Source organism: Perca flavescens, chromosome 17 (assembly GCF_004354835.1).
Source record: "Perca flavescens isolate YP-PL-M2 chromosome 17, PFLA_1.0, whole genome shotgun sequence".
NCBI classification, from domain to species: Eukaryota; Metazoa; Chordata; class Actinopteri; order Perciformes; family Percidae; genus Perca; species Perca flavescens.
The window spans coordinates 6,216,715-6,225,712 of NC_041347.1; the positions used below are offsets into that span (position 1 = coordinate 6,216,715).

At 41.5% G+C, this 8,998-nt stretch overlaps 1 pseudogene; it reads right to left on the bottom strand.

Annotated features, from left to right (window-relative positions):
* Positions 1-795: 795 nt before the first annotated feature.
* On the bottom strand, positions 796-8,124 carry LOC114572497 (cationic amino acid transporter 2-like; annotated as a pseudogene).
* Between the last annotated feature and the right edge of the window lie 874 nt (positions 8,125-8,998).

The following is an 8,998-nucleotide window of genomic DNA, read 5'->3' on the forward strand; positions in this document are numbered from 1 at the left end:
GGTGGATCTTTGTGAAGACGCCAGTTTTAATTAACCACAAGTCCAGTTGTGTTGGTTTCTCTGCAGCTTATAGACATTAGAGTTAAATTACCTTTCTCACACGGAGAGAAAAAGCTCACAAACTCTGTAAAGTGAAAGTAAACGTTGAACAGGAAACAAGAGGAAATGTGCAGAGAGGAGCAGCATTACCACATCTAGCAATACATAGACTGCATCAAACTGAGCCAAAGCTCATTCTCGTCTCCCTCCTTCATTTTACAGTTGAATGGTGGCTAGAACAGCTCCAGGTCAAAGGTCAATATGGAATGTATTAATCTGCCTTATTTTTTCTCAGATTAATTAATCGAAATGAACGAGTTATTTTGACAGCCCTAATATTATATATATATATATATATGTAATTATTATATAATTTTTTTTATATATATAATTTTTCTTTTGTGGGTCAACATTTTTTTTTCAACATTTTGTTGTTCTTTTTCGACACGTTTCTGTAGATTTATTTATTCCGTTTTTTAAGCTTTTTCCAACATATTTTGTCACTTTTTTTCAACGTTCTTTTTTAATTTTTCAAATGCTATGAAATTAAATAAAACATCCAAATTCATTAAAAGTAGTGTACATAAGAGTGACATGACAGTGTCATGAACACATGACAGTGTCATGTCACTCTTATGTAGTTAACTTCAAGTAAAGTGTAACTGAAAATTCTCTCACAAAACATTCACGCAACGTGTAATTTTTTTTTTTTACACACGTTTTTGTAAGTGGGTTTACTGAAATCCTGGACCTTTCCTAGTGGGTATACTCCATACATCTGCGTATCAGCATGTACCTGAGCCGGGATGTCTGATGGGTGATACATCGTCGGATCTGAAGCTCCAACAGGAAGTGGTGGCCGAGACAGGGGGGCACCTGGGAGAATATTACACAGAAATAAAGATGAAATATTGTAGAAAAAAGTCAGAATAGTTCAGAAAAAGGTGGTTTTGGAGCGTTATTATCTCCATATCTGTGTCTGAAACGTTGGAAAAACTAGAGCAGATATCACTCAGAAAGAAGTCCAACTGTAGAGGGGGGGGAGGGGTTACAACCCCCCAAAAAATAGAATTTACTTCACATAAATAAAGACTTTTGCGTCATAACACACACACACGTAACAGTGAATACATTGAATGGGAATACATACATCTATAAATTGCAGGAACGTGTGTGTTTGTGTCTGTGTCTGTCTGTCTGTGTGTGTGTGTCTGTGTGTTATGCACATATCTCTTGAACCGTTTGTACAATTGATTTTAAACTTGACTTGACATGTGTCTTGCAACAGGCACGAGTAAGTTCAGTGTCAAGTTTGACGTTGTTTGGATTAGATATGCAAAAGATATCGTTAAATATATATCGATAAAAGAAGCACACATTGGCTTTTGCGGCTCAAGCTGTTGGCCACCCCCCCTCACCTGGCAGACTGACTGATCTCAGCCCAGGACCAGAGTCAGAGAGGGTCGAAGACAGCAGTGGCGCTTTGGCAGCTAAGATGTGAAATACACCTCAGACCCACAAACGTGCTGAGTAGCCTTTGACTCTTTTCTTGCTTCCAACGTTAGCTACATGATTGCTGGATATACCAAACTCACTTTTCTTCACTTTCCTGGAGCACAAGCACATAGCTGAAAGGAACATTGCCACTGTTGTGTGGAATAAGGTTGGCGAAAAAAAGGTGTCACACCTTTCCATGTCTACTTTTTCACTAAGAGGAAACTCAACAAAAAGCTATTTGCTAACACTAAATATCAAACAAAAGCCAGACACTATATAGTATTAATATATATATTATAATATACACTCACCTAAAGGATTATTAGGAACACCCTACTAATACCACGTTTGACCCCCTTTGGCCTTCAGAACTGCCTTAATTCTTCGTGGCATTGATTCAACAAGGTGCTGGAAGCATTCTTTAGAAATGTTGGCCCATATTGAGAGGATAGCATCTTACATTTGATGGAGATTTGTGGGATGCACATCCAGGGCACGAAGCTCCCGTTCCACCACATCCCAAAGATGTTCTATTGGGTTGAGATCTGGTGACTGTGGGGGCCATTTTAGTACAGTGAAGTCAATGTCATGTTCAAGAAACCAATTTGAAATGATTCAAGCTTTGTGACATGGTGCATTATCCTGCTGGAAGTAGCAATCAGAGGATGGGTACATGTTGGTCATAAAGGGATGGACATGGTCAGAAACAATGCTCAGGTAGGCTGTGGCATTTAAACAATTTACCCAATTGGTACTAAGGGGCCTATAGTGTGCCAAGAAAACAGTCCCCACACCATTACACCCAACCCAGCCTGCCCAGTGGTAACAAGGCATGACAGATCCATGTTCACGCCAAATTCTGACTCTGCTATCTGAATGTCTCAACAGAAATTGTGACTCATCAGACCAGGCAACATTTTTCCAGTCTTCAACTGTCCAATTTTCGGGTAGCTCAACTTCTTTCCCATTCTGGCATTCAGTTTGGAGTTCAGGAGATTGTCTAGACCTGGACCACACCCCTAAATGCATTGAAGCAGCTGCCGTGTGATTGGTTGATTAGATAATTGCATTAACGAGAAATCTTACAGGTGTTTCTAATAATCCTTTAGGGGAGTGTATAGTATGAAGTTGCTGTGAGCTGTAGCCTACATTCACCTCTTCTAACCAGAGGCAGAACATAACCTAATCTCAGAGATTATTCCTCCACAGCGCTGTGCAATGTGAGAAAATCTCAGAGCTGAACCGGGCAGACACAGAACTTTTCATTAGACTCACCTCTGGTTCATTAAGTCTACTGCTAACTAATAACATTACCGTCACCATACCCCCGCCAATCAAATCCCTACTTCACCGTTAACTGTCAGACCACTAAACCTGTATGGAAATTAACTCCTCTGCTGAAATGTTGAATTTGTTAACGGTCATACAACACGAGACATCTCTCTCTTTCTCTCTGCACACACACAGACACACAGACACACACAGACACACACACACACACACACACACACACACACACACACACACACGATATTTGAGAGCCGTACTCACCATGATCATTCTGTTGGCGTGGGCGTGCGTGAGGCCGGTGTGCAGCGAGGTGAAGTCCAGCTGCAAGAAGGACGGCGGCAGGTTGTTATCCTCCGATTCTCCTTCAGAAGAACCAGCCTGCTGAGTCAAACACACACACATACCATTTAAAGATCAAATACTTTCATATTCCAACAAATAAAACAACCAGATATATTTGTATTTGGCATAAAGATCAGACCCAAAAAACAACCACATCTCGATCTGTCGCTCCTTCAGCCGGATACTGTGTGTCTCCGTTAGGGCTGCACGATATGAGGAAAATATCTGTGATTATTATGACTGATATTGCGATTTCAATATGATTCACGATATTGGAGGGAATGATCGTTTTTTGTGTCATTCTCATTTTCATTAAAAATTATTAACATTGAAAGAAATTAAAATGATTATAGTGTGATTTTTGTGAGGATCTGTACCAAACAAAGATGTTTTCTGTAGTCTGTAGGAGAGGAGGTGTAGTCTGGAGGAGAGGAGGTGTAGTCTGGAGGAGAGGAGGTGTAGTCTGGAGGAGAGGAGGTGTAGTCTGTAGGACAGGTGGTGTAGTCTGTAGGAGAGGTGGTGTAGTCTGGAGGAGAGGAGGTGTAGTCTGGAGGAGAGGAGGTGTAGGCCGGGACGTCTCTGCAGCTCCCTTTAACAAATATACACACACAAAGGCACACGTACAAACACACACAAACACGTTTACACCACACACACACACACACACACACAGACATACACACAAACACACACTCACACACACACACACACACACACACACACACACACACAGAGAGAGACACACAGTGAGACAGACACACACACACACAGTGACACACACAGAGACACACACACACACACACACACACACAGTGAGACAGACACACACGTACACACACACACACACACACACACACACACTTTGCCTTTCACAAATATTGCCCCCCCTGTGATTTGGATATTGGACTAGTCCATATTGTGATTTCCATACAATAGTGATTAATTGTGCAGCCCTAGTTAAACACAGCACGCCGTGATACTGGGAGTCTGATAGACGGTTACCGTTACATGATTTTCTCTAAAAGTTGATTGAGTCTGAAGTTTGTGCTGCAGACATTCAGACCAATCAGAAACATCTGCGTTACTGCAGGACTGTCTGACTCTGTGTGTGTGAATGAATGTTCAGCCAGCCGGCTCCCTGTATCAGCGTTATGAACGGCCTTAACTATCTTTACCTTCATCACACCTCCTGACAACACCACCAGGCTGCTGCAGTACAACATGAGGACAACTTTAAAACAAGAGACTTCTTTAAGCCCACGTGAGAGAGATAGAGAGAGGGTTCTAGAGAGGGTTCCAGAGAGAGAGAGAGAGAGAGAGAGAGAGAGAGAGAGAGAGAGAGAGAGAGAGAGATTATCTACAGCAGTGGTGGGCCGTGTATTTTACAACTGGGCCTTCAGTACTATCCTACAGAAGTTAAATCACACTAGGACATTACTGTGTGAGACACCTAATACACTACTGCAGAGACATGAACACACACTGACTGAAGCTATCTCTTTCACGCAGTATGACAGGATGCTGCATCACATATAATCAAAATGAACGCAATTACCAAAGAAACCAAAACAAACCCACAACAACTGCTCATCTCATATTTACTTAAAAACACAAATAACACAATCAGAGATCAACAGGACTCCCCACAAATTCCAGCCAAGCAGCGGTGGCTTAACACACACGTCACCATACACACACACACAAAGGCCCAGCGGCCACTGCCACTGCTCAAATATTTAACACCTAAATAAGCAGTCATAGCTAGTAAAATCATTTCACTAAAATGCAGAAATATCCTAGCCTGGGTAAACCCTGATGGACTTCCGGCAAATTTGAGATTTGCTCTGCAAGTCAGTCTGGCCAAGAGCCCATTCAAACCCATTTCCAATGTCCCCAAAATCGAGGCACCAATCACAACCGCTGAGGCGGGCTTTACACGATGACGATAGCGCAGCGACAGCAAGCAGCTTTTTGTTTACATTAAACATAACACGGCCACCGAACCCGTCGCTGCTACGCCACCTGGATCGTCTGATTGGTTGAAGGACTATCAAATTGCGCCCAGAAGCATTTGAGCGGCGTCCGTTGATGACGGCCCTTTGGAAACGAACTGTCAATGAACCTTCCCCAGACCCACTGTCAGTTACAACTGACAAGGGTCTGGTGTCAACCAGGCTAGAAATATCCATTAAACGTACCAAAAGCACATGTAATAGAGCTGTTTTTAAATCTAAAGTATGTTTTGATTTTAACAAAGGATGGCATGTTGAGAGTACACAGAGAATTCAAGTATTTATTGATGAAGTATTACCAAATAAATACATAAAATGTAATTTAAAAAGTGTGGTGAGTGTGCAAGATAAAAACACAGAAATTAAACTAATAAAAGCTATAAACATGTTTTCATGTGTGAATATGTCTGGTGGTGCTCTGCTTGTAGTTCCTGCTGATGTCACCAGAGGGCGCCATGATGTCACTCACCAGCTCAGAGATGCTGTTTCTGAATGTGATCCCCACTCTCCACGGTGATAGTCCATGGTTTATGTGTGTCTGTGTGTCTATGTGCTGCAGATCTGAACTACAAACACAAGCCAGAGATCAGTTCATGTTTACAGCTTCAAGAAGTACACACAGAGCTTTATAGAGTATCTTCTGGGAACATCTCTGCAGAGTTTACATTTGCACGAACACACACACACACACACACACACACACACACACACACACGATACAACTTCTTGGTCTTACCGCCCAGCACTACAATGACCATAAGACCTGCAGCAATAGTCAAACCCGATTAGACTGAATATAAAATTGACTTGGTCTGTCTCACGACCCAGGCTGGGTTTCTAGGAACTGAGTAGACCCTAGAAGACCTTAACTAGATGTAGGTGAGAACATATTTTTTGTAATGTAGATGAGCTAAACATTTAAGTCCATAAGAGAATGATAATAATTTGAAGCCCAAATAAGGGAGAAATCTTACTCCTTGTGTAGAGTTGCATTCAGGATAGTCTCCTGACTGATGTACCAGTTGTTGAGGTCTCCTTTTATAAAGCCAGCGATGATGATAAAAACCAATACAGCTACATTAACTGCAGTAAAAACTGTGTTCATGACTGCTGACTGATTCACACCATGTGCAAGAATCCCTGACATTTAAAAAAAATAAAGTGTACAATTTTAAGAATTTCAGCTTGCGGAATATTCTGCATCTTATATCCTTAACTTTCACATAAAAATCACAGATATTACCAGCGAGCAGCATAATGAGCCCAGCAGCAAAGAAGTCTGGGTATGGAGCCAAGCCAGGTGAGTCCATTGACGTATGAGTTTTAGCAATAACGTTGTCTATCAGGTCATCAAGGTCCCAGTCCAGGCTACCGCTACACTAGATGTCCCTGAGAAGAAAAAAAAAGGATATACACATTTTGATTTGGCTTTTTTTTTGTAACTACTTATTGGCTTTGCTTTATCAGAGCTCTCGAACCATTGCCTCAAAAAATTGACAATTAGAAAATTTAACAATCAAAACCTTCCAACACAGTTCTTCAGGACTAAATTTGTCTAATACCAGGTTCATGTTAATGTATATTGGATGTATATGGATTACAGAGTTGGTTGGTTGAGAATTAAAATAGTGTGCACTTACAATATCACAACATATCCATTCAATTTGGATATCTTTTTGGGCTCCCTGCTGAGCAGAAAAGATGTAGGACGTGTTTTGCAGAGGCTCCGCTGGAATGTCACCTTACCTGGTGGACAAACTCACAGGTCGGAAGACCCGGCATAAAAGATATTTTAAATGTAGTCACTCCAGACACTGTTTTAGCGGACATGCTAACTGGCTAGTTAGCGGTTGTTGCTAGATATAAAAGGACTACATTTCACTTTGCCTTTTTCAGGTAATGTTGTCAGTGGTGTATACCGACACTACCACACACTTCTAGTGGGTCATGAGTGTTGATTGAGAGAGATTGTGTTTGTCTGAGTCTATACATTGTATTTATTTTTTTTTAGAAAAAGCTTAGTATATCTTTAAGTAAGGTAAGGTTTTGAATGTAGGACTTTTACTTGTAGTGGAGTATTTTCACAGCGTGGTATTAGTACTTTTACATAAGGGGCTGTAGGCTTACTGGATATTGAAAACATTAATATAGCAGCAAATGTAAAGATAAATTGGAGTAATGGCATCCTGAGCAGAAAATGAAGGCGCACTCCCTCTGTGCGTGTTGCAATCTGAGCTTCGCAATTTGTTTTGATTGCCGGTCCATGCGTGCATGTTAATGTGGCTGTGAGAAAAAAGAAACGGAGGTAGTTCAGCCGTGTGCGGGCAATCCCAGCCCACTGTGTATCCGTATTTCGAGTACAGCCCCTTTAAGGAAAGAATCGGAATATTATTTCCACCACTGGGCACAGTATTTGCAATGAATGGATAATAATTTTGTCATATCAATACAGAAAATGCATAGTTAATGTCTGGGGCATTGCTAAAATAAGGGGGAAATCTGAAAAAAAATAATTAAAACTCGAAAAGTTTTTTTAACAATAGACTAAAGCCACAACATCTGAACAACTTCTTCATTATTGTGTGTTTTACTTACCAATGACGTAGGAGAGCAGCAGGTTCCAGCCAAATGCCCACACCTCTCCTACAGCCACATAGCTGTAAAGGTAAGCTGAGCCCGTCTTGGGCACCCGGGCTCCAAACTCAGCATAACACAACCCAGCAAAGACCGAAGCCAACGCTGCAACCAGGAAGGAGAGGATTATGCTGGGCCCGGCCACTTCCCTGGCCACCTCTCGTGATAGCATGTAGACAGCAGCTCCCAGTGTGTTGCCAACACCCAGACCCACCAGGTCCAAGGTGGTCAGGCATCGGCAGAAGTTGGACTCCTCACCTTCTGGCTCCAGAGGTTTCTTACGAGTCAGGCTCCGCATGAACTGGAACATTTTGGCACCAATGACTCTGAAATCAGCAGTTCTGCCACAGAATCAGAATGCATCAACATAAAGAAACAATAAAAAGATAATGAAATAATTACAGATATGTAATTATGTATTGTGTATTGGCAGCTACAAACTACAAGCTACAAGCTAGAAGTTTGTTGTTGTTTCTCGAAGCAAAGGGAGTTAGAGAACGACAACACACAGAGAGTGGAAGGCAGCAATTACTGTATCTCTTGTGTTGACTTAGGGTCAAATTGACCCGTTTTCAATTTTTGTTTTATATCAGAAAATATGGGACGTCGAAATAAGTGCTGAAAATGTAAAGAAGACAATTTAAAATGTTGGAAAAAGCAAAAACAAAGGCGTCAAAAACGTTGAAAGGTTGACGGGAAGCCAACACAAGGTTTATACTGAAAATGTACTTCCACTGATTCATACTACTTGTTGGGTTAACCTGAATACAAAATGACCTAGTATGAAAACCCCAAGAAATTCATAGTCCAAAAAGCCACAGCATACTGTCGACCCTAGCTCTTAAAAAGTTGAAAGTGATGTGACCTGAAGTAACATTACCTGCTAGCCATTTCCAAGCCGTCAACAATAGGAAAGTCAGCTTGTGTCCACTGCTGCTGCGGGTGTACGATGGAAGCTCCTGTCTCCCTCCAGCAGACTGCCACCAGCCCTGCTGCTGCCTGGTGTAGGCCCACACCTCAAATCAATCAAGGCAATCAGTGCACTCAGCTCCAGTGATATCATTTGCTCCTTTCAGTGTGTTGGGCACAGTTTCACATGCAGTACATGAGCATTTATTTTGATATGTTTTGAATTGAGTGTACATATATATATATATTTTTTTTTTTTTTTTTTTTCAGGGAAC